This window comes from Balaenoptera ricei, chromosome 13, assembly GCF_028023285.1.
Source record: "Balaenoptera ricei isolate mBalRic1 chromosome 13, mBalRic1.hap2, whole genome shotgun sequence".
In the NCBI taxonomy this organism is placed as follows: Eukaryota; Metazoa; Chordata; class Mammalia; order Artiodactyla; family Balaenopteridae; genus Balaenoptera; species Balaenoptera ricei.
In genome coordinates, this window is record NC_082651.1 from 90,186,157 (window position 1) to 90,213,210 (window position 27,054).

The 27,054-nt window shown below is 38.5% G+C and overlaps 1 protein-coding gene across 1 annotated transcript in view; it reads left to right on the top strand.

Annotated features, from left to right (window-relative positions):
* RAD51AP2 (RAD51 associated protein 2) overlaps positions 1 to 9,525 on the top strand; it is a 34,724-nt gene extending 25,199 nt beyond the window's left edge. The window contains exon 4 of the mRNA XM_059943498.1: positions 9,393 to 9,525. The gene's annotated coding sequence lies outside the window, so the exon portion shown is untranslated. The remainder of the gene's footprint in view (positions 1 to 9,392) is intronic.
* Positions 9,526 to 27,054: the final 17,529 nt, after the last annotated feature.

The window sequence follows — 27,054 nt, forward strand, 5'->3', positions numbered from 1 at the left end:
GTGTCAGAGTCCCCTACCTATTCTTTCCATTAGCTTTAGGTGAAGAGCATCCATACCTTCCCCTTCCCCAGCAGGAGAGAGACCCTCCATGCTCAAGAGTTTCTTGTTCTGTCTCATATTTATCCCATATTCACATCCCCTTCTTTCAGATCACCCCATTATGATCAAGAATAAGGGGTCAGCGCCCTGGACTCCTTATGAAAGGCTAGAAGGGAGAATCCCCACAGCAGTGTTGCAGGTTGTTACTGAGTCTCCAAGCTTGGCAAGAGGTTAATGACATTCCTGTTTTGTTACTTTCTATATTTATTGCTTTATGGATAGACCATGTGGCCTATACTATTTCTACATTTTGTAGTGTATTGAGATTTTCTTCGTGGCCTAGTACATGATTAATTTTTATAAATATGCCATAAACATTTAAAAATAATGTATATATTTTAGATGTTAGGTACAAAGTTCAATATCGAAAAAGTCTAGCATTGTCATTATAGAATTACAATTCTTTTTTAGTGTGTGTACTTCTTTCAGCTTCTGAGAGGTGTATGTTAAAAGTTTTCATGATTTAATTTTTGTTGAATCTCCTTGGATCTAACTTTTTTTCCATTATATAATTTGTTATTGTGTTGTTTCGTGAATAAAAGTTTAAATTCTTTTGAGGTATTTTATATTTTCTCAATATAAAATTTCCCTTTTTGTCACATTGATTTTTGCCCTACCTCTGCTTAGATATTAACAATGCCATTCTTGATTTAAATTTGGTATCATTTGACAGGAATATCTTGATATTTCCATTCTTTTCAATTTCTTTGTGTCATTCCTTTAAAATATTAAAAAAATATTTTAAATATTAAAATAATATATTTTTTGATTAAAAATAAAATAAAACTGAATTTTGCATTTTGCTTTTTTTTAAAACCTCATGTGACAGCCTTCTTAGAATATGGGAATGCAATGCATTTCTACTTACTGTAATTACTTACATGTTTTCTCTTTTCTGCCATCTTCTTTTGTCTCTTCCTTTTATTATGCTTTCTTATTTGCCCATATTTAACTCACTTTGTGACTTGTCCTGGTTTGATAATTTTTCCCATGTTTTTCCCCTTCTAGTGCTTTAAAAATTTGAGAGCACTATTTTCGTGCTACCTTTAAAATTTCAACATATATGTATTTAAACATACGTTTTCCTATTAACATAGATAACTGAACAATACATATAAAACTTTCTCCCTCTTATCCATTTAAATAAGATGAGATTTTTAGGATACCTTTTCTTTGCTCTTGAGCACTTCCTTCCCCCTACACAATGATCTTGAATCATCTGCAATTTTTCAGTTTTTTAAATGCCTATTATGTTTTTATAACTCCTTTCTTAACAATTATATATGTAATGTATATAAAATACATAATTACCTAATAATATACATGTATATCTTAACTGTATTTTACTTCATAAGCATATTATCAACAATTATTTGGATAGAAATATACATTTTGCTTGTTTCTCTGCTTGCTCGTGCCTTTTTCTTTCTGTGAATTTTTATTCTTCTTTTCTTTTTGTTTGTTTGTTTTGCAGAATTATGATTTCCAGAATTTTTTTTCAGAAAGGATAAATAGGTGGCATAGTGCATTACTGCTGTTTTAGCTGCCTACTATGTCTCCTACCTTCTTATGGCAATAACATGCTTTTCTTTAGAAATTTGCTCCTCTAGCGCTAGCCATTTGATGTGACCCTTGTGGCGCTGTAAGTCACTATACTCTATGTCTGTGACCACAGACATGGGTATCAGGTCGATGTGTAGCCCATCATAGTACAAGATCACCTGGAGCACAGGGATTTTTTTTAAAGAGGTGGCTCAAGTCTGATCAGTCTTTCCAGGGGATTTATATATACTGATGCAGTTTTGATTTGTTTTTACTAGTGGGATGATGTAAAATCAGACTAGTTCCAACCATGTTTTCTTCTTTTCCCACAATTTGGAGGAGGGATATATTCAGTAGGAGAGAGAATGATGCCACAGACTGAAAAACAAACAAACAGATCGAGGAGAAAAAGAGAGAGAGAGGAAGAGTTGATAATAATAGTTGAGACTCTGGGCACAGTCAGACCTGCATGACCCCCTTTCTTCCCAGTTGTTTGAGCCAATAGAGTCCCTCTTCTTTTTTTAAGATTTATTTATTATTTATTTTTGGCTGCATTGGGTCTTAGTTGTGGCATGTGGGATCATTCGTTGCGGCGCGTGGGTTTTCTCTTCAGTTGTGGTGCGCAGGCTCCAGGGCGCGTGGGCTCTGTAGTTGTGGCACGTGGGTCCCAGAGCGCATGGACTCTGTAGTTTGTGGTGCGCAGGCTCTCTAGCTGAGGTGCCTGAGCTCAGTAGTTGGGGCGCGCAGGCTTAGTTGGCCCCCAGCATGTGGGATCTTAGTTCCCTGACCAGGGATCGAACCCGCATCCCCTGCATTGTAAGGCAGATTCTTTACCACTGGACTACCAGGGAAGTCCCCCTTTTTTTTTTTTTAATTTTATTTATTTATTTATTTAGGCTGCACTGGGTCTTAGTTGCAAATAGAGTCCCTCTTCTGTTTAAACTTATTTGAATTAGATTTATTTCATTTGCACCTGAAATAATCCTAACCAATGCAGGTAGAAAACTTTCTGAGTTCTTGCATGTTGAAAAATGTCTTTATTTTGTCCTCATACTTGAATGATAGTTAATCTGGGCAAAGAATTTTACCTTTTCCTTTAGCCCCCTGTAGACATTTCTCCATTCCTCTCCAGTTTTATTCTTCTCCAAAGACTTATTGCTATCTTAAAGATTATTGTGTTTAGTTACTTATTATGTATGTTGTTTCTAATGTTTAGCGAGGACAAACCAAATAAGCATCACCCTTTACAGATTTTTGCTTTAACAAAACATTTCTACCTGGCTATACATGAAATAGGTTCACTTATTTATTTTTCACCAGCTAAGGTGATTTAAAGTAAATATTTTCAAGCCTATATTCAGGTTTTAGTTCTGAATGCTTTATAAATATGTCACATATTTCTTGGATTTTGGGACTTCAGAATTAGATCCAGTGTTTGAGAATCTGACTGATCCTGAATATCATGGGAAGATTATTTTATAATTCTTAAATCCTATACTTATGAATATCAGTTGTGCTTCCTTTAAAAAACAACTGATATTTTGTTGATTCTTATTCAGCTTTTTATCTTCTGTGATTTCTTGGTCTTGTTCTATTATTCTCACACAGAGTGTCCTTTTCTATGTGTTAATCCACAACAAAAAGTGACACTTGATGGTTTCTGCTTTTCCAATATTAGCTAAGCATTTTATAAGCCTGAGAAGCTATAAAACACTGATATAGAAAGTTTTGATCTACCTCCTAATACTTTGGTGAAAATTTAAGAAAAGAAAGTAAAGTGAATCTTCTTTCGGTTTTATGTTGGTTTAGGGAATATTATAATGTAATAAGGAAAAATGATATTTTAAATGAAGCTAGGTCTTATTCCATTCAGCTTTTGGTAGCTTATAATTGAATTCATTTGTAAAAGATTGCTGATCCAAAATATTTCATGCAATTGATGAACTACAGTATTAGACTTTGGGCTTTGGGAACTCTGGGAAGGCTATAGTGAATGCAGGGACCAGGGCTTATGGACCTTAATTGCTTTTTTCTAATTACTGAGAAAAAGAACTTCTTTTACTAGGCAGAGTAGGTCAATGTTACTCGAATAGTCACTAGCTCTTAGTAGTCATGGGCTTTTTTTTAGCAGCAGGCTTCATGGTAGTCGTAGCCTAGACCCCTGATATTGGCACTTGAGTACACAAAAGAATTATCTAAACTTGTTGAAAATGTATAATTCTGAATCTTAACTTCAGAGATACTTACTCATTAGGTTTGGGGAAGATACCAGGAATGTGTGTGTGTGTGTGTGTGTGTGTGTGTGTGTGTGTGTGTATTTATGTGTGTTTTTGACAAATATCTTTTTTTTCTTTTTCTTAAATTGAAGTATAGTTGATTTACAATGTTGTGCCCATCTCTGCTGTGCAGCAAAGTGACTCAGTTATACACATAGAGACATTCTTTTTTTTTTTTTTTTTAGGCGAACACTGAATTCCGTGCCCTTTTTTTTTTTTTTTTTTTTTAATTTATTTCTTTATTTTTGGCTGTGTTGGGTCTTCGTTTCTGTGCGAGGGTTTTCTCTAGTTGTGGCAAGCGGGGGCCACTCTTCATCGCGGTGCGCGGGCCTCTCACTGCCGCGGCCTCTCTTGTTGCGGAGCACAGGCTCCAGACGCGCAGGCTCAGTAGTTGTGGCTCACGGGCCCAGCCGCTCCGCGGCATGTGGGATCCTCCCAGACCAGGGCTCGAACCCGTGTCCCCTGCATTGGCAGGCAGATTCTCAACCACTGCGCCACCTGGGAAGCCCCCGAGACATTCTTTTTTAATATTTTTTTTCCATTATGGTTTATCACAGGATATTGAATATATAGTTCCCTGTGCTATACATTAGGACCTTGTTGTTTATCCATTCTAAATGTAACAGTTTACATCTACCAACTCCAAACTCCCAGTCCATCCCTCTCCCCCCCCCATTGGCAACCACAAGTCTGTTCTCTATGTCTTTGAGTCAGTTTATGCTTTGTAGATAGGTTCATTTGTGCCATATTTTAGATTCCACATATAAATGATATCATATGGTATTTATCTTCCTGACTTACTTCACTTAGTATGATAATCTCTAGTTGCATCCATGTTGCTGCAAATGGTGTTATTTAGTTCTTTTTTATGGCTGAGTAGTATTCCACTGTATATATATATATATGTATATATATATATTATATATATATATAAAATATATATATACCACATCTTCTTTATCCATTCATCTGTTGATGGGCATTTAGGTTGTTTCCATGTTTTGGCTATTGTGAACAGTGCTGCTATGAACATAAGGGTGCATGTATCTTTTTGAATTATAGTTTTGTCTGGATATATTTCCAGGAGTGGGATTGCTGGATCATATGGTAATTCTATTTTTAGTTTTCTGAGGAACCTCCATACTGTTTTCCATAGTGACTTTACCAACTTACATTCCCACCAACAGTGTAGGAGAGTTCCCTTTTCTCCACACCCTCTCCTGCATTTGTTATTTGTTGACTTTTTCATGATGGCCATTCTGACTGGTGTGAGGTGGTACCTCACTGTAGTTTTGATTTGCATTTCTCTAATAATTAGTGATGTTGAGCATCTTTTCATATGCCTACTGGCCACCTGTATGTCTGCTTTGGAGAAATGTCTATAAGGTCTTCTGCCCATTTTTCGATTGGGTTTTTTTTTTGTTGTTGTTGTTGTTGAGTTTGTATATTTTGGAGATTATCTCGCCCTTGTGGGTCACAACATTTTCAAATATTTTCTCCCATTCTGTAGGTTGTCTTTTCGTTTTATTTTTTTTTTTTTTATGGTTTTCTTTGCAGTGCAAATCTTATAAGTTTGATTAGGTCCCATTTGTTTATTTCTGTTTTTATTTCTATTGCCTTGGGAGACTGACCTAAGAAAACATTGGTACAATTTATGTCAGAGAGTGTTTTGCCTATGCTCTCTTCTAGGAGTTTTATGGTGTCATTTGACAAATATCTTAAGTATCAATAGTTCTGATACTGGTTTTAAAAAGACCAGTTTGAAACCTGGCTAGATGTTAGCACTAGGTGGATTTTCCCATGCACCAAAAAACCTTCCTGCCTGTCTGTAATAATAAGCTTCAAATACCAGCTGGTGTTCAAGGACAATTCTGACTCCAATGGCTTCCATATTTTTTTTTTTTTAAACATCTTTATTGAAGTATAATTGCCTTACAGTGGTGTGTTAGCTTCTGCTTTATAACAAAGTGAATCAGTTATACATATACAATATGTTCCCATTTCTCTTCCCTCTTGCATCTCCCTCCCTCCCATCCTCCCCATCCCACCCTTCTAGGTGGTCACAAAGCACCGAGCTGATCTCCCTGTGCTATGCGGCTGCTTCCCACTAGTTATCTATTTTACATTTGGTAGTGTATATATGTCCATGACACTCTCTCACCCTGTCACATCTCACCCCACCCCCTCCCCATATCCTCAAGTCCATTCTCTAGTAGGTCTGTGTCTTTATTCCCGTCTTGCCACTAGGTTCTTCATGGCCTTTTTTTTTTTTTTTCCCTTAGATTCCGTATATATGTGTTAGCATACTGTATTTGTTTTTCTCTTTCTGACTTCACTCTGTATGACAGACTCTAACTCCATCCACCTCATTACAAATACCTCCATTTCATTTCTTTTTATGGCTGAGTAATATTCCATTGTATATATGTGCCACATCTTCTTTATCCATTCATCTGTCGATGGACATTTAGGTTGCTTCCATGTCCTGGCTATTGTAAATAGAGCTGCAATGAACATTTTGGTACATGACTCTTTTTGACCTATGGTTTTCTCAGGGTATATGCCCAGTATTGGGATTGCTGGGTCGTATGGTAGTTCTATTTGTAGTTTTTTAAGGAACCTCCATACTGTTCTCCATAGTGGCTGTATCAATTTACATTCCCACCAACAGTGCAAGAGTGTTCCCTTTCCTCCACACCCTCTCCAGCATTTATTGTTTCTAGATTTTTTGATGATGGCCATTCTGACCGGTGTGAGATGATATCTCATTGTAGTTTTGATTTGCATTTCTCTAATGATTAATGATGTTGAGCATTCTTTCATGTGTCTGTAGGCCATCTGTATATGGCTTCCATATTGTACTACTAACTTCAATTCTTATCTCTGACACCTCTAGACTTGGTGTCCGTATATGCTTTTACCAGAATTTGGATTTTGGCCTCTTCTCTAGTGACTGTGGCTTGACTTATCCAGTAATCTAAGTGTCTTCTGTTCCCTCAAGTACTTTGTACTTCACAGAACCAGCGACCTACCCTGGCCACTGGGCTGGGCTTAGTTTCCCTTAGAGAATGGTGAGTCAGACAGCAATAATGTCATTATAAATTCTGGTGAGATTATAGACGATTATTATCTACATTTTCACACTTGCACTTTCCTAATGAACATGTATTACTTCTATGAAAATTCTAACACAACAAAAAAATGAGAAAAATGTTCACATCCTGAAATATCACAGGTAATTCTAGCCAGAGGAGGACCATGTGAGAAGAACTGTAACAGTTTTGGTACAACTGGTTAGGTCATTTTTCCAATGTAGCTTCTCTCTTCTGAGCATTTCCTATCTTTCAGTGCCATATAAGATTTCTTAGGGCACATAATGGACTCATTATAGCAGTTTATTTCTCCTTGCTTAATTTCTTTTGACCTTTTATTTTTATTTGTTTATTATTTATTATTTTTGGCTGTGTTGGGTCTTCGTTTCTGTGCGAGGGCTTTCTCTAGTTGCGGCAAGCAGGGGCCACTCTTCATCGCGGTGCGCGGGCCTCTCACTGTCGCGGCCTCTCCCGTTGCGGAGCACAGGCTCCAGACGCGCAGGCTCAGTAGTTGTGGCTCACGGGCCCAGTTGCTCCGCGGCATGTGGGATCTTCCCGGACCGGGGCACGAACCCGTGTCCCCTGCATTGGCAGGCGGATTCCTAACCACTGCGCCACCAGGGAAGCCCTCTTTTGACCTTTAAAGTGAGTCTTTTTCTCCCTTATCAGCTCTCCTCTTGAATCCTAGGACCATGACATTGACCTTTATAGCTTATGCTACAGTTTTGTGGTGTCAGTTTGATCATGTCACTTCCCACCTCTACCCTCTCGTCGAATCCTCAGTTTAAACTGCTTCAGTGGTGTCCTATTTTTCTTAGAGACTGAAGTCTGTAACATGGTCTTAAACGTGTATTCTCATCTTTATTTACTTCTCCGGCCTTCGTTTTGCACTCCCACCATTTTCTTCCTTCTCAGCAGAGGTTGCACAGGCTCTTTCTTTTGCTTGGAACTTGGCCCCCCTCTCCTCCCTTCTTCGCTTATTTAATTCCTACTCATCTCTTCAGTTCTCACTCACATCTTGGGCAAATGTTCCCTGACTTCTGAACAAGGAAAACCTTCCTATTTCAATTCTCATGTTAGCCTGGATGCCTCCTTCCTGAAACTATAATTTTATATTTATTTGTGTGATTATTTTACTGGTGTCCACCAATCCACCTAGAAGTTTAAGATCCGTGAGAACCGTGATTATCTGCTTTTCTCAATATTGAATCCCAGCTTCTAGCACCATGCCTGCTACACAGCAGGTACTCTTCTGTATCTGTTGAGGGAATGATTATACTTTCTGAATTAAATAATTAAATTGAATTAAAGAGTATACATACCAATTATGATAAACACATTAGCATGGCTAGAGTAGCATTCAGAAAAGGGGTTGCCTTCCTGCCTCTGCCCCATAGGTCCCAGACTTGCTTGTTATGATTAGATAGACTGTACAGACCACTAGACCAGATACTTAACTATAACTAAAGAAGCTTTTAAACTCAGACCTCATAAAGGTGACCAGTTGATTTGTATAGAATGTCAACCTGGAATTAACGCTATTTACAGTTTACATATATGTAGTTAAGTATGAACATTTGTCCACCAATTCTAGGATATGAAAATTATCACATTAATTAGTTTTTTTTGAATCAAGCTAAACCGTCCTCACTGCTGCCCACCTTGGCTGGCAGGAAGTCTGATCTCAGTCAAGCTTAGACTGCTCGCTCTTCCAGAGACCCATGCCCTTGTTCTCAAGGCTGCCGTGTGTCTTATTGCGATCTCCATATTCCTAGTGTCTCTGCTAAGCAGGCAAGGCTGTCTTGCATTTGGGAAGATCAGATATTCCCTTTTTCCTCCTTAGTCTCCTTGGTCTGGCTTCCTCTTTTCAGTGCCACCAGAAGCCTCTCTCTCCCTTTACTCTAGACCCATTAGCACACTCCCTAAAAGGGACTATTGAAACACAAAACTGTTTGCTTTCTGCTGGAGGTGAGGAGATAAGGATCCCTTAGGATCTTAGCAACATAATATCGACTTCTCTTTCCTTGCCTAGAAAGGAGAAAGGAGATATTAATACCACTTACTTACTTTAGTAATAACTCATTTTGTACATATGTGCATATATAAAGACTAATAAAGGTTCTGATATCAGATTCTTTTTTTTTTTATTACCAAGGTGATAAGAACCAATTACTATGGGTTCCTAGGAAGTAATTCTGATCTAGTCTGAACACCCCACTCATTTCCTGTATTGTCAGGAGTGTGCTGGGATGTCTGTGTCTGACATCAGTATTCTTACTACTAACTCTGTGTCCCTACCTTTGCATTTACTCAGACATAATCTTAAGAACAGATTTGTTTTTAACCATCTGATTTCTATAATGCTTTGATTCCCTTAAAACAGATGGCTGGGGCTTCCCTGGTGGCGCAGTGGTTGAGAGTCCGCCTGTCGATGCAGGGGACACGGGTTCGTGCCCCGGTCCAGGAGGATCCCACATGCCGAGGAGCGGCTGGGCCCGTGGGCCACAATTACTGAGCCTGCACGTCTGGAGCCTGTGCTCCGCGACGGGAGAGGCCGCGGCAGTGAGAGGCCCACGCACTGCGATGAAGGGTGGCCCCCGCTTGCCGCAACTGGAGAAAGCCCTCGCACAGAAACGAAGACCCAACACAGCCATAAATAAATAAATAAATTTATTTAAAAAAAAACAGATGGCTGGGTTAATCTGTGACAGTTAAAGGGACACTTCTGTGCTTCAAATGAAGTGTGGAGTCGGTCCTTTCTGCATTCAAATTGCAATTATGTTGCTTATTGCAATTATGTTGCTTATTGCAATTTTGACTTTCTGCTAGTGGTTCTTAAATGGGGGTGATTTTTGCCTGTCAGGGGACATCCAGCAGAGGGTTTGATTCTCATGACCCTAGGGGTGCTACTGGCATCTAGGGGGTAAAGACCGAAGATGCTGTGAAACATCCTACGGTGCTCAGGACAGCCTCCCTGCATTCCCATTAAAAAAAATCTGACCCAGTAGGTCTGTGTCTTTATTCCCGTCTTGCCCCTAGGTTCTTCATGACCATTTTTTAATTTTATTTTTTTATTATTTTATTATTTTTTAGATTCCATATATATGTGTTAGCATACAGTATTTGTTTTTCTCTTTCTGACTTACTTCACTCTGTATGACAGGAATAAAGACACAGACCTACTAGAGCATGAACTTGAGGATATGGGGAGGGGGAAGGGTAAGCTGGGACAAAGTGAGAGAGTGGCATGGACATATACACACTACCAAATGTAAAACTGATAGCTAGTGGGAAGCAGCCGCACAGCGCAAGGAGATCAGCTCGGTGGTTTGTGACCACCTATAGGGGTGGGATAGGGAGGTTGGGAGGGAGGGAGGTGCAAGAGGAAAGAGATATGGGGACATATGTATATGTATAACTGATTCGCTTTGTTATGAAGCAGAAACTAACACACCATTGTAAAGCAATTATACTCCGATAAAGATGTTTACATAAAAAAAAAAAAAATCTGACCCAGAGTGTCTGTCAAAAGTATTGAATGTTGAGGAAACTTGTCTTATGAAAATTACTTAACCTTTCTAGAGACTTAGTTTCCTCATCTATGAAATAGAGATAACAATATCTACTTACAGGTCTGTTGTGCAGCAAAAATTAGATAATACTGTAAACAGTGAAACTAAATAGATGGTAGTTATAAATATTAATGTTAAATAATATAAGAGCTGAAGGTTTCTGAGAGCACGTTGACCACTGTTTCAAATGCACCTGGCTTTCCTTACGCTGGTTATTCCTCAGGTGACCACTTCTGTGCAGGATTTCAGCTGCTTCCCTTCAGTGTAACCTGAGAGCACTTTGTTTCAGGCTTCTCTTCACCCCTCTCATGTCCTGAGCAGGGCTTCTCTGACAGCTCTGAGTGGACAGGTGGGGCCCTGTTCTACACTCATGCAAGTGCAAACCTGAAACGTGGGGCCTTTAGCACTCTTAGGGCCACCCTTGATTGCTGAGGTACTGAGTTGGTGAATAATGCTTCCTTCCCCTTTTCGTCCCCTTGGTGGACTGCTCTGAGGCTGCTCATTTCATGAAGCTCCCAGATGGTTCTGAGCACCAGTCACCCAAAACAGTGGCCAACTTGACACCATACAGATCCTTCTATTGGCTTCTCCTCCTCCTCTGTTTCCCTCCTCTTGCTGAGATCATTTCCCAAATAAACTGCTTGCATGTAGGCTTTTTTTTTTTTTTTTTTTTGGCCCAGGTTCTGTACTAGGCACTGGTCATATACAGCTGAAAACAAGACAGACATGATCACTATCGTCATTGGATTTATATTAAAATCCAAGAGGATTTGGTTTGGTGGGGGGGAGATGAACTCAATTTTAAATATTTTGAGTTTGAGCCTGCATGTAGGCTTTTTTTCTAGACTCTGTTTTCAGGAAGCCCTATTGGTGACACTGCTCATCCAAGAGATAGGGAAATGGAGACCCACAAGGGTGAGGTAACTTGTCAAAGGTCGTACAGTTAGTGCTAAAGTCAACATTAGAAACAATACACCCTTATACTTTTATAGCGTTCTTGCCACCGCACCATAATTTCTCTCCACATAATAGTTTGGCTCAGCTTATCAATGCTATTTATGTGCTAACTGTTTTGGTTATTATTAGGGATCGTTAAAATATGACAGGGAGGCATATGCTAATAAAATGCGTGGGTTTCTAGAATGCCAGCAAACACTGTTTGTGCCATGGTTTAAAAATTATTTAAAGATTTTTAGGTGTTCAACCATCTGGAATGTCTACAAAAATATAAAAATATATCACAAGTTTACATGATACTTAAATATACATATAATTGTACTTCTATAAGGTTTGAATAACAAGAGGTATTGTTAAAAACATTCACCAAATATCTATGTTATTTGATATTTCACAAAAGCTGTGGGTCATTTTAAGACATGAAGAAGGCATTGACTCTGGCAAAAATGAAATCACACTGAAGAGTGCTCAAAATTGTTGATCAAATGTGTTGTAAAAAAAGGATTTAGAGGTAGTTCTTAAAGCATCTATAACAAATCTGACAAGTTAAGAGAAGGCAAAAATATATTGTTACTTTATGTGGTATTTACCTTGGCCTGTCTGCAGCATTACATTTTCCAGGAGTTGGAAAGAGCATGGTGTTCTTCTGCATAGACGGATCTTCTGTCGCAATCTAATTCACAGTTGCTCTTCACGAACTGTAAACTCATGCCAAGTGAGAGTTGATGCATTAATCCATGTTAATATTTGTGAAAATGCATGTGAACACATTGAGTGAGTCATCCTAGAGTCTGGATTACTGTGCTGAAGAACAAAAATATCAGCAGAGTTTCTCCATTTGTGAGCTCAGAAAAGCATTAAGCCTCAGCTTAACTACCTCAGGAAGCACTGGATTTATACCAGTCATGCTGGATCAGGGCTTATTTTCTGTCAAAGTGGTGGTTCTGTTCTAAAGGGAGAAGAGAAATAGAGATGGTTTTGGAGACAGACAACAGGATAACCAGTTCTGAGGCATAGGTACTGGACTGCCATATGTTAGAAAACATTCATGTTTTCCACCCAAATAGCCCAAGCAGGAGCAATTAATTGTATGTTTTTGTTGGTTTTGTTTTGTTTTTCACAGACTTGGAAAGTTAAGAGATGCTAGGTTGAAAACTTGCCTCAGAATGGAGATTTTCTTGCTGGTGCTGGCCCATCCATGATCTCCAGGCTATTTACCTTGTCCTAAAGGCCCACTTAATATGTGACAAGAGCTTGTGTGTCATCCTAAGTAACCTGGACTCTGTCTTAAGAAAACTGGCTAGACAATGGCAGTTTTTAAGCAGCAGAATGACTTCAGATATTTATATTACCAGTGATCAAGGGTTGGGGGAAACTGGTGCTGGAAAGACAATTTTGATGCTATTGTTGTAATATAACTAAGAGATGATGAAAGATTCCACTTAGAAAGTGTAGGTGGGGCAGTGAGCACTCATTCAATTTGGGAGTAAGAAGAAATTACTTATTTCACTTGTTGACTGTATACTTTTACAATACATATTTTGTGCATTCTTTCCATCACTGTTGGCTTTTTCTCAGATAGCTTTTGTGCTTTTAACATTTATTGGCATTCATTCATTCATTCACTTAGCTATTTATGGACATCAAACATAGGCTAGATTCTATACACAGCAAGAGGAAAGAAAAAATAAAGGTTACATGAAAACTGACCTGAGTATAGTGACAGATCCAGAGCTTGATTCCCGCTTAAAGGCAGTTGTAATCTACTGGAGGGGGCCTAAACTTTCTTTTAAAAATGGTTATATTTATTGCTTCATAGAGAAAAATGAGCACTAAAGAGCCAAGAGACGTGAATTCTATTTTTGCCACTAAATTCTGAATCACCTTAGATAAATCACTTCTCTAGTTGTCAGTCTACTAATTTGTAAAATAAAGAGCTTGCAACTTTAAAATGCTAGGAGCTGCTCAACATCATTAATTATTAGAGAAATAAATGTAAATCCAAACCACAAAGATATCACTTCACACCCAGCAGAATGGCTATAATAAATAAGATAAGCAATAACAAATGTTATTGAAGATGTGGAAAATGTGAATCCTCATACATTGCTGATGCAGTCACTTGGAAAATAGTTTGGCAGCTTTTAGAAAAGTTAAACATAAAACTACCATGTGATCCAGCAATCCTACTCTAGGTTTTACCCAAGAGAAACTAAAACATATGTCCATACAAAGACTTGTGAGTGAACGTTTACAGCAGCATTATTCTTATAGCCCCAAACTGGAAACAGTCTTAATGTCCATCAAGTGAGTGGGTAGACAAAACGTGGTAGATCCATATGATGGAATACTATTCAGCGATAAAAAGGAATGAACTACTGACATATGCTACTTCATGAATGGACCTCAAAAACATTATTCAAAGTATCCATACAATATCCAGACATACTGTATGATTCCATTTATATAACATGTCCAGAAAAGGCAAATTTACAGAGACAGAAGGTAGATTGGCGGTTACTTGGGCCTGTGGTTAGGATGTGTTTAAATGGGCACGAGGGATCTTATTGGGGAATGAAATGTTCCAAAACTGACTTATGATCATGGTTGCACCATTCAGCAAAGTTATTAAGAATCATTGAATTGTAAACTCAAAATGGATGAATTCTATAATTTGTGAAATATATCTCAGTAAAGCTGTGTGAAATATGCTAAAAACCATGGAAATGGCCTCTGATTCCAGTATCCTTTGAGAGACATGCAGACAAGAGACATACTATGGTCAGAGTCAGCACATTTTCTGAATGTGATTTCTATATTCTTGCATAGAACCATTACTGGAATTTTTACAATACTCTTCCTTCAGTGCTTCTCCTAATGTGATTTGATTTGTTTTGTCTCAGACTTTAATATTTCACATCCATCAAGCATTTGCCCGGGGGGAACCATATCTTCTTTTGTTTCCTCAGAAGGATAAAGGTGGTCTGGGGTATAAGAGTTGGCCTAGAGTACATTATGGGGATGACTCTACCTTGAGCAAGAGCTTCACACTATTTAACAAAAGCTGACTGATTAATAGCTAAGGAAATGCAAACATAAAGAGCTAGCACCTTCAGAGACACCCAGGGATTTGTGCAAATTGTCTTTAGATGTTATTCTCTATAAACTGATTAATAAGTTTCATAGATATGTTTTCATTTTAGTTCTGCTTCCTAGCCACTTTTTCTTTTAAAATTTTTTTAAAAAATTAATTTCTCTTCATTCACTAACTGAATTACATGTTAACCCTTCTTTTTAAGTATTCTTATTCTTTTCCATTTTATCTATTCTCTTTTTTTTTAACATCTTTATTGGAGTATAATTGCTTTACAATGGTGTGTTAGTTTCTGCTTTATAGCAAAGTGAATCAGTTATACATATACATATGTTCCCATATCTCTTCCCTCTTGTGTCTCCCTCCCTCCCACCCTCCCTATCCCACCCCTCTAGGTGGTCACAAACCACCGAGATGATCTCCCTGCGCTGTGCAGCTGCGTCCCACTAGCTATCTCTTTTACATTTGGTAGTGTATATATGTCCATGCCACTCTCTCACTTTGTTCCAGCTTACCCTTCCCCCTCACCATATCCTCAAGTCCATACTCTAGTAGGTCTGTGTCTTTATTCCCGTCTTACCCCTAGGTTCTTCATGACCTTTTTTTTTTTTTTTCTTAGTTCCATATATATGTGTTAGCATACTGTATTTGTTTTTCTCTTTCTGACTTACTTCACTCTGTATGACAGACTCTAACTCCATCCACCTCACTACAAATAACTCCATTTCGTTTCTTTTTATGGCTGAGTAATATTCCATTGTATATATGTGCCACATATTCTTTATCCATTCATCCAATGATGGACACTTAGGTTGCTTCCATGTCCTGGCTAATGTAAATAGACCTGTAATGAACATCTTGGTATATGACTCTTTTTGAATTATGGTTTTCTCAGGGTATATGCCCAGCAGTGGGATTGCTGGGTCATATGGTAGTTCTATTTTTAGTTTTTTAAGGAACCTCCATACTGTTCTCCATAGTGGCTGTACCAATTTATGTTCCCACCAACAGTGCAAGAGTGTTCCCTTTTCTCCACACCCTCTCCAGCATTTATTGTTTCTAGATTTTTTGACGATGGCCATTCTGACCGGTGTGAGATGATATCTCATTGTAGTTTTGATTTGCATTTCTCTAATGATTAATGATGTTGGGCTTTCTTTCATGTGTTTGTTGGCAATCTGTATATCTTCTTTGGAGAAATGTCTATTTAGGTCTTCTGCCCATTTTTGGATTGGTTTGTTTGTTTTTTTGATATTGAGCTGCATGAGCTGCTTGTAAATTTTGGAGATTAATCCTTTGTCAGTTGCTTCATTTGCAAATATTTTCTCCCATTCTGAGGGTTGTCTTTTGGTCTTGTTTATGGTTTCCCTTTGCTGTGCAAAAACTTTTCAGTTTCATTAGGTCCCATTTGTTGATTTTTGTTTTTATTTCCATTTCTCTTGGAGGTGTGTCAAAAAGGATCTTGCTGTGATTTATGTCATAGAGTGTTCTGCCTATGTTTTCCTCTAAGAGTTTGATAGCGTCTGGCCTTACATTTAGGTCTTTAAGCCATTTTGAGTTTATTTTTGGTTATGGTGTTAGGGAGTGTTCTAATTTCATTCTTTTACATGTAGCTGTCCAGTTTTCCCAGCACCACTTATTGAAGAGGCTGTTTTTTCTCCACTGTATATTCTTGCCTCCTTTATCAAAGATAAGGTGACCATATGTGCATGGGTTTATCTCTGGGCTTTCTATCCTGTTCTGTTGATCTATATTTCTCTTTTTGTGCCAGTACTGTACTGTCTTGATTACTGTAGCTTTGTAGTATAGTCGGAAGTCAGGGAGCCTGATTCCTCCAGCTCTATTTTTCGTTCTCAAGATTGCTTTGGCTATTCGGGGTCTTTCGTGTTTCCATACAAATTGTGAAATTTTTTGCTCTAGTTCTGTGAAAAATGCCAGTGGTGGTTTGATAGGGATTGCATTAAATCTGTAGATTGCTTTGGGTAGTGGAGTCATTTTCACAGTGTTGATTCTTCCACTCCAAGAACATGGTATATCTCTCCATCTATTTGTATCATCTTTAATTTCTTTCATCAGTGTCTTATAATTTTCTGCATACAGTTCTTTTGTCTCCTTAGGTAGGTTTATTCCTAGATATTTTATTCTTTTCGTTGCAATGGTAAATGGGAGTGTTTCCTTAATTTCACTTTCAGATTTTTCATCATTAGTATATAGGAATGCAAGAGATTTCTGTGCATTAATTTTGTATCCTGCTACTTTACCAAATTCATTGATTAGCTCTAGTAGTTTTCTTGTAGCATCTTTAGGATTCTCTATCTATAGTATCATGTCATCTGCAAACAGTGACAGCTTTACTTCTTCTTTTCCGATTTGGATTCCTTTTATTTCTTTTTCTTCTCTGATTGCTGTGGCTAAAACTTCCAAAACTATGTTGAATAATAGTGGTGAGAGTGGGCAACCTTGTCTTGTTCCTGATCTTAGTGGAAATGGTTTCAGTTTTTCATCATTGAGGACGATGTTGTCTGTGGGTTTGTCATATATGGCCTTTATTATGTTGAGGAAAGTTCCCTCTATGCCTACTTTCTGCAGGGTTTTTATCATAAATGGGTGTTGAATTTTGTCAGAAGCTTTCTCTGCATCTATTGAGATGATCATATGGTTTTTCTCCTTCAATTTGTTAATATGGTGTATCACATTGATTGATTTGTGTATATTGAAGAATCCTTGCATTCCTGGAATAAACCCCACTTGATCAAGGTGTATGATCCTTTTAATGTGCTGTTGGATTCTGTTTGCTAGTATTTTGCTGAGGATTTTTGCATCTATGTTCATCAGTGATATTGGTCTGTAGTTTTCTTTCTTTGTGACATCTTTGTCTGGTTTTGGTATCAGGGTGATGGTGGCCTCGTAGAATGAGTTTGGGAGTATTCCTCCCTCTGCTATATTTTGGACGAGTTTGAGAAGGATAGGTGTTAGCTCTTCTCTAAATGTTTGATAGAATTCGCCTGTGAAGCCATCTGGTCCTGGGCTTTTGTTTGTTGGAAGATTTTTAATCACAGTTTCAATTTCAGTGCTTGTGATTGGTCTGTTCATATATTCTATTTCCTCATGGTTCAGTCTCAGCAGGTTGTGCATTTCTAAGAATTTGTCCATTTCTTCCAGGTTGTCCATTTTATTGGCATAGAGTTGCTTGTAGTAATTTCTCATGATCATTTGTATTTCTGCAGTGTCAGTTGTTACTTCTTTTTCATTTCTAATTCTATTGATTTGAGTCTTCTCCCTTTTTTTCTTGATGAGTCTGACTAATTTTTTATCAATTTTGTTTATCTTCTCAAAGAACCAGCTTTTAGTTTTATTGATCTTTGCTATCGTTTCCTTCATTTCTTTTTCATTTATTTCTGATCTGATCTTTATGATTTCTTTCCTTTTGCTAACTTTGGGTTTTTTTTTTTTCTTCTTTCTCTAATTGCAAGGTTAGGTTGTTTATTTGAGATGTTTCCTCTTTCTTAAGGTAGGATTGTATTGCTATAAACTTCCCTCTTAGAACTGTTTTTGCTGCATCCCATAGGTTTTGGGTCATCGTGTCTCCATTGTCATTTGTTTCTAGGTATTTTTTGACTTCCTCCTTGATTTCTTCAGTGATCACTTGGTTATTAAGTAGTGTATTGTTTAGCCTCCATGTGTTTGTATTTTTTACAGATCTTTTCCTGTAATTGTTATCTAGTCTCATAGCGTTCTGGATGGAAAAGATACTTGATACAATTTCAATTTTCTTAAATTTGCCAAGACTTGAATTGTGACCCAAGATATGATCTATCCTGGAGTATGTTCCATGAGCACTTGAGAAGAATGTGTATTCTGTTGTTTTTGGATGGAATGTCCTATAAATATCAATTAAGTCCATCTTGTTTAATGTATCATTTAAAGCTTGTGTTTCCTTATTTATTTTCATTTTGGATGATCTGTCCATTGCTGAAAGTGGGGTGTTAAAGTCCCCTACTATGCATGTGTTACTGTCGATTTCCCCTTTTATGGCTGTTAGTATTTGCCTTATGTATTGAGGTGGTCTTATGTTGGGTGTATAAATATTTACAATTGTTATATCTTCTTCTTGGATTGATCCCTTGATCTTTATGTAGTGTCCTTCTTTGTCTCTTGTAATAGTCTTTATTTTAAAGTCTATTTTGTCTGATATGAGAATTGCTACTCCAGCTTTCTTTTGATTTCCATTTGCATGGAATATCTTTTTCCATCCCTTCACTTTCAGTCTGTATGTATCCCTAGGTCTGAATTGGGTCTCTTGTAGACAGCATATATATGGGTCTTGTTTTTGTATCCATTCAGCGAGTCTGTGTCTTTTGGTGGGAGCATTTAATCCATTTACATTTAAGGTAATTATCAATATGTATGTTCCTATTCCCATTTTCTTAATTGTTTTGGGTTTGTTATTGTAGGTCTTTTCCTTCTCTTGTGTTTCCTGCCTAGAGAAGTTCCTTTAGCATTTGTTGTAAAGCTGGTTTGGTGGTGCTGAATTCTCTCAGCTTTTGCTTGTCTGTGAAGGTTGTAATTTCTCCATCAAATCTGAATGAGATCCTTGCTGGGTAGAGTAATCTTGGTTGTAGGTTTTTCTCCTTCATCACTTTAAATACGTCCTGCCACTCCCTTCTCGCTTGCCGAGTTTCTGCTGAAAGATCAGCTGTTAACCTTATGGGGATTCTCTTGTGTGTTATTTGTTGTTTTTCTCTTGCTGCTTTTAATATGTTTTCTTTAATATATTTAATTTTTGACAGCTTGATTAATATGTGTCTTGGCATGTTTCTACTTGGATTTATCCTGTATGCGACTCTCTGTGCTTCCTGGACTTGATTAACTATTTCCTTTTCCATATTAGGGAAGTTTTCAACTATAATCTCTTCAAATATTTTCTCAGTCCCTTTCTTCTTCTCTTCTTCTTCTGGGACCCCTATAATTCGAATGTTGGTGCATTTAATGTTGTCCCAGAGGTCTCTGAGACTGTCCTCAGTTCTTTTCATTCTGTTTTCTTTATTCTGCTTTGCAGTAGTTATTTCCACTATTTTATCTTCCAGGTCACTTATCCGTTCTTTTTCCTCAGTATTCTGCTATTGATCCCTTCTAGAGAATTTTAAATTTCATTTATTGTGTTCTTCATCATTGTTTGTTTGCTCTTTAGTTCTTCTAGGTCCTTGTTAAACGTTTCTTGTATTTCGTCTATTTTATTTCCAAGATTTTGGATCATCTTTACTATCATTATTCTGAATTGTTTTTCAGGTAGACTGCCTATTTCCTCTTCATTTATTAGGTCTGGTGGGTTTTTACCTTGCTCCTTCATCTGCTATGTGTTTTTCTGTCTTCTCATTTTGCTTAACTTACTGTGTTTGGGGTCTCCTTTTCACAGGCTGCAGGTTCGCAGTTCCCGTTGTTTTTGGTGTCTGTCCCAAGTGGCTAAGGTTGGTTCAGTGGGTTGTGTAGGCTTCCTGGTGGAGGGGACTAGTGCCTGTGTTCTGGTGGATGAGGCTGGATCTTGTCTTTCTGGTGGGCACGTCCATGTCCGGTGGTGTGTTTTGGGGTGTCTGTGGGCTTATTATGATTTTAGGCAGCCTCTCTGCTAATGGATGGGGCTGTGTTCCTGTCTTGCTAGTTGTTTGGCATAGGGTGTCCAGCACTGTAGCTTGCTGGTTGTTGAGTGAAGCTGGGTCTTGGTGTTGAGATGGAGATCTCTGGGAGATTTTCACCGTTTGATATTACCTGGAGCTGGGAGGTCTCTGGTGGACCAGTGTCCTGAAGTCGGCTCTCCCACCTCAGAGGCACAGCCCTGATGCCTGGCTGTAGCACCAAGAGCCTTTCATCCACACAGCTCAGAATAAAAGGGAGAAAAAATAGAAAGAAAGAAAGAAAGAAAGAAAGAAAAGAAAGAAAGAAATAAAGAAAGGGGATAAAATAAAATAAAATAAACTTATTAAAATAAAAATAATTATTACGAAAAAAATTTTAAAAAGTAAAAAAAAAAACAACAAAAAAACGGATGGACAGACCCCTAGGACAAATGGTGAAAGCAAACCTATACAGACAAAATCACACACAGAAGCATATACATATGCACTCACAAAAAGAGAAAAAGGGGAAAAAGTAATATATCTTTGCTACCAAAGTCCACCTCCTCAATTTGGTATGATTTGTTGTCTATTCAGGTATTCCACAGGTGCAGGGTACATCAAGTTGACTGTGGAGATTTAATCTGCTGCTCCTGAGGCCGCTGGGAGAGATTTTTCTTTCTCTTCTTTGTTCGCACAGCTCCTGGGGTTCAGCTTTGGATTTGGACCCGCCTCTGCGTGTAGGTCGCCTGAGGGCGTCTGTTCCCCGCCCAGACAGGACGGGGTTAAAGGAGCAGCTGCTTCGGGGGCTCTGGCTCACTCAGGCCGCGGGGAGGGAGCGGTACGGAGGAGGCGGGGCGAGCCTGCGGCGGCAGAGGCCGGCGTGACTTTGCAGCAGCCCGAGGCGCGCCGTGCGTTCTCCCGGGGAAGCTGTCCCCGGATCACGGGACCCTGGCAGTGGCGGGCTGCACCGGCTCCTGGGAGGGGCGGTGTGGAGAGTGACCTGTGCTCGCACACAGGCTTCTTGGTGGCGGCAGCAGCAGCCTTAGCGTCTCATGCCCATCTCTGGGGTCCGCGCTGATGGCCGCGGCTCACGCCTGTCTGTGGGGCTCCTTTAAGAGGCGGTCTTAATCCCCTCTCCTCGCGCACCAGGAAACAAAGAGGCAAGAAAAAGTCTCTTGCCTCTTCGGCAGCAGCAGACTTTTCCCGGACTCCCTCCCTGCTAGCTGTGGCGCACTAACCCCTTCAGGCTGTGTTCATGCTGCCAACCCCAGTCCTCTCCCTGCGATCCGACCGAAGCCCGAGCCTCAGCTCCCAGCCCCGCCCGCCCCGGCGGGGGAGCAGACAAGCCTCTCGGGCTGGTGAGTGCTGCTCGGCACCAAGCCTCTGTGTGGGAGTCTCTCCGCTTTGCCCTCCGCACCCCTGTGGCTGCGCTCTCCTCCGTGGCTCCGAAGCTTCCCCCCTCCGCCACCTGCAGTCTCCGCCCGCGAAGGGGCTCCTAGTGTGTGGAAACCTTTCCTCCTTCACAGCTCCCTCCCAGAGGTGTAAGTACTGTCCCTATTCTTTTGTCTCTGTTATTTCTTTTTTCTTTTGCCCTACCCAGGTAAGTGGGGAGTTTCTTGCCTTTTGGGAGGTCTGAGGTCTTCTGCCAGCGTTCAGTAGGTGTTCTACAGGAGCAGTTCCACCTGTAGATGTATTTCTGATGTATCTGTGGGGAGGAAAGTAATCTCTGCATCTTACTCTTCCGCCATCTTGAAGCTGCCTATCTCTATTCTCTTTTGATTTTTTTTCCTTTTTGGAACTTTCGATTCCTTATTTTTGAGAGTAGTATTTGACTATGAAAATCCTTGCAAAATGTAAACTCTACTAGGGAAAAATATTATGAAGGGAAATAGAATCTCAGGAAATCAATTTGCTTTTTTTTCTCAAGTGTTTATTGATGTAAGACTCAAATAAAATCAAAACACTGCAAAGATTTTAGCAAATCACTTCTTGAATGCTTTTCCTATGAAGGTATTTGCTCACTTAGGTGAAACAATTAAACCTTTTTACAGTGTGAAATCCCATTTAGCAATTCCTCATATCCTAGAACTCTAGGACTGTTAAAGAGGTAATTATCTTGGACTCACCAAAAACATTTTGCATTAGTTTGTCTAGGCAAGTCTAGTGTCATAATTAAAAGAATAACAAACTGGACTTTAAGGGAAACAAACCTACCCTACAAACAGCAGAGGCTTATTAAGGCATACCTGATCAAAGTCTGAATTTTACTTAACAGCACAAGAAAAGTAGAGCCTTGATGATAATAGCAAATACTTATTAAGTGTGTACTATGTGCCAGAACATCAGGGAATAACTCATTTAATTTTCTGAATATTATAGATGAGGAAACTGAAACAAAGATATGTAAAGCAATTTGCCCAAGCTCACAGGTTAGAAAGGGGCAAAGCTGGGTTTTGAACCCAGGTAGGCTGGCTCCAGTCTATCTGCTTAACTGTAACACTATACTGCCTTGCTAAGTAGATGAGATTCTGCACATGGTGCACAACAAGTGTTCAGTAGATACTTAAAGAATAAAAAAACACCATACCAAATAATATGGAAGTATACTAGTGCTACTGGAGGTAGACTACTGGAAGTATACTATTACAAACTGGGGATAGAAAGACAGAGAACAATGCCTTCAAGAATCTGATGGAAAATAATTTATTACTTAGAATCCTATAACAAGCCAAACTTTTAATCAAATAAAAACAATTTTGATAAGAAATACTCAGAAAATTTACCTTCCAAGCATTTTTATTAGAAAGCTACTGGAGTGTAGATGCTAAATTTTAAAAAGCAGTATTATGGGATAGAGGAAATCATGGATCTATCATGGAATTTTCCAGAAGTGATCAGGATGAAGGGAAAAGGAAGACCCAAGAGAACAGCTCTGTCACAGGCCTGGAGAGCAACCAGTCCAGAGCAGAGTAGGAGTGCTCTGGAGAGAGATTATCAGGAAAAAAGGACTTGATATGTTTTGAAATCCTTGAACATTTGAAAATTATAAGTAAGTATATGGCATATCTAATGGGACATTTGGGTATAATAAAGGAAAATAATCAGAAAATTAAGCAAGAGAATAACTGGCAGTTATTATAATAAATCCATGTGGAAATGGAGCCATGTACAAATGGCTTATATGATTTTTTGTATCTGTGCGAATCATTATGCCATAAAAAGATAAATAAAAGTGATTGGAAAAAACAAATACAATGCTCTAGCAGTTGCAAGGAAGAAGAGAGCACTTCCGGCTATGGTGGTTGAAAAAGTCTCCTGAAGGGGTGGCCTTTGAGCTGTGATGAGCTTTGTAAAATGAATAGGATTCCTATAAGGTGAGATGTGAGACAGGCTTTTGGGTAGGGAGAAAGGAGTAAATAAAAACTCAGATTGGGAAAACCTGTAGTGTGTTTAGAAAATGGTAGTAGTCCAAATATGGTTACTTCCAATTGCCTTTGATGGAGTGGTGGAGGCAAAAGCTGGAAAGATAGATTAGGAGCGTGAGGAACATAAGTGACAACTTGTGATAAGTACTATATGTTCCTGACTCACAACAGCCATCTTGTAAATACTTTTTGAATAAACACATTCCCTATTAGGTGGTATACAATTGACTTAGTACCTAGATTGATCTGAATTTTCCCCTTGAGCAAGGAACGTTGTCATATATTTCAGCCCACCACTGATGCATAAGCAAGCACCTGCAGAAAAGAGAAAGGACGAAATTTAAAATCCATCAGCAGCTCTTTATGCAAAGGACAATTAAAACTGGGAAGCCTTCAAAATGGTACATGTTAACTCCTTTCGCAAATTTTTTCATAAAATTTGAAATGTTTATATGTTACATCACAAGTCAGGAAGTGAGATAACTTGGACATGGAGAAGAAAATCAGTGAATATTGAAATTAGAAACATCTGCTTAAATAGGAGAGAGAAAGGTTTTGGTTAAAAGTTGGATGGAATAAATTGGAAGTGAAGAATTAAGAGTGAAATGGGAATTAGTGAGTGACTCGTTGGACAAGAAAGTGCATATCAACTGTTTGGAAAAAGAAAATAGTTTAGAGTTGGATTTTGGATTTTGGATCTTGGTCATCAGGATTTGGGCAAGACACTTAACCTTACTGAACTTCAGTTACACTCAGGTCATAAGGCGGTTGGTTATAATGAGACATTGGATATCAAATATCTATCACTGTGTGCCTGTTATGTTGTAGTTCTCAATAAATGATAGTAACCTTCCACCATTCCTCCACTTTCCCTGCCCCCCCATAACAGAATAATTGCTTAGCTTCCACACTAAAGTTCAGTTAGTAAAATGCTGAAAATTTCTATTCACAAAGTCAGACAGAATTTACTTGCTAGATATCTACCCTGGTGCTGGATGTCTTTTCATATTTGATCTGACTAGACACCAAATTCCATCTGGAGTTTATAAAACATCTCTCACTTATAATTTTCAAACAGATTTTTCTGCATGTGTCTGCTGGATGGTTTCAAAGCTCTAAAGAGGAATAAAATGGTGTGAAAGAATTCCAGGGTAGTATGTAGATTTCCCCATTATAACAAATAGTTTTTTTTTTTCCAACATCTTTATTGGAGTATAATTGCTTTACAATGTTGTGTTAGTTTTTGCTGTATAACAAAGTGAATCAGCTATATGTATACATATATCCCCATATCCCCTCCCTCTTACGTCTCCCTCCCACGCTCCCTATCCCACCCCTCTAGGTGATCACAAAGCACTGAGCTGATCTCCCTGTGCTATGCAGCTGTTTCCCACTAGCTATCTATTTTACGTTTGGTAGTGTATATATGTCCATGCCACTCTCTCACTTCGTCCCAGCTTACCCTTCCCCCTCCCCGTGTCCTCAAGTCCATTCTCTACGTCTGCATCTTTATTCCTGTCCTGCCCCTAGGTTCTTCAGAACCATTTTTTTTTTTTTTTTTAGATTCCATATATATGTGTTAGCACACGATATTTGTTTTTCTCTTTCTGACTTACTTCACTCTGTATGACAGACTCTAGGTCCATCCACTTCACTACAAATAACTCAATTTCATTTCTTTTTATGGCTGAATAGTATTCCATTGTATATATGTGCCACATCTTCTTTATCCATTCCTCTGTCGATGGACACTTAGGTTGCTTCCATGTCCTGGCTATTGTAAATAGAGCTGCAGTGAACATTGTGGTACATGACTCTTTTAGAATTATGGTTTTCCCAGGACGTATGCCCAGCAGTGGGATTGCTGGGCCATATGATAGTTCTATTTTTAGTTTTTTAAGGAACCTCCATACTGTTCTCTATAGTGGCTGTATCAATTTATGTTCCCACCAACACTGCATAGAGTTCCCTCTATGCCTACATTCCCTTTTCTCCACACGCTCTCCAGCATTTATTGTTTGTAGATTTTTTGATGACGGCCATTGTGACTGGTGTGAGGTGATACCTCATTGTAGTTTTGATTTGCATTTCTCTAATGATTAGTGATGTTGAGAATTCTTTCATGTGTTTGCTGGCAATCTGTATATCTTCTTTGGAGAAATGTCTATTTAGGTCTTCTGCCCATTTTTGGATTGGTTTGTTTGTTTTTTTGATATTGAGCTGCATGAGCTGCTTGTAAATTTTGGAGATTAATCCTTTGTCAGTTGCTTCATTTGCAAATATTTTCTCCCATTCTGAGGGCTATCTTTTCATCTTGTTTATGTTTTCCTTTGCTGTGCAAAAGCTTTTAAGTTTCATTAGGTACCATTTGTTTATTTTTGTTGTTATATCCATTTCTCTAAGAGATGTGTCAAAAAGGATCTGGCTGTGATTTCTGTCATAGAGTGTTCTGCCCATGTTTTCCTCTAAGAGTTTTAGAGTGTCTGGCGTTACATTTAGGTCTTTAAGCCATTTTGAGTTTATTTTTGTGTATGGTGTTAGGGAATGTTCTAATTTCTTTCTTTTACATGTAGCTGTCCAGTTTTCCCAGCACCACTTATTGAAGAGGCTGTCTTTTCTCCATTGTATATTCTTGCCTCTTTATCAAAAACAAGGTGACCATATGTGCATGGGTTTATCTCTGGGCTTTCTATCCTGTTCCATTGATCTCTATTTCTGTTTTTGTGCCAGTACCATACTGTCTTGATTACTGTAGCTTTGTAGTATAGTCTGAAGTCCAGGAACCTGATTCCTCCAGCTCTGTTTTTCTTTCTCAAGATTGCTTTGGCTATTCGGGGTCTTTTGTGTTTCCATACAAATTGTGAAATTTTTTGTTCTACTTCTGTGAAAAATGTCATTGGTAATTTGATAGGGATTGCACTGAATCTGTAGATTGCTTTGTGTAGTATAGTCATTTTCACAATGTTGATTCTTCCAATCCAAGAACGTGGTATATCTCTCTATCTGTTTGTATCATCTTTAATTTCTTTCATCAGTGTCTTATAATTTTCTGCATACAGGTCTTTTGTCTCCTTAAGTAGGTTTATTCCTAGGTATTTTACTCCTTTTGTTGCAATGGTAAATGGGAGTGTTTCCTTAATTTCACTTTCAGATTTTTCATCATTAGTGTATAGGAATGCAAGAGATTTCTGTGCATTAATTTTGTATCCTGCTACTTTACCAAATTCATTGATTAGCTCTAGTAGTTTTCTGGTAACACCTTTAGGATTCTTTATGTATAGTATCATGTCATCTGCAAACAGTGACAGCTTTACTTCTTCTTTTCGGATTTGGATTCCTTTTATTTCTTTTTCTTCTCTGATTGCTGTGGCTAAAACTTCCA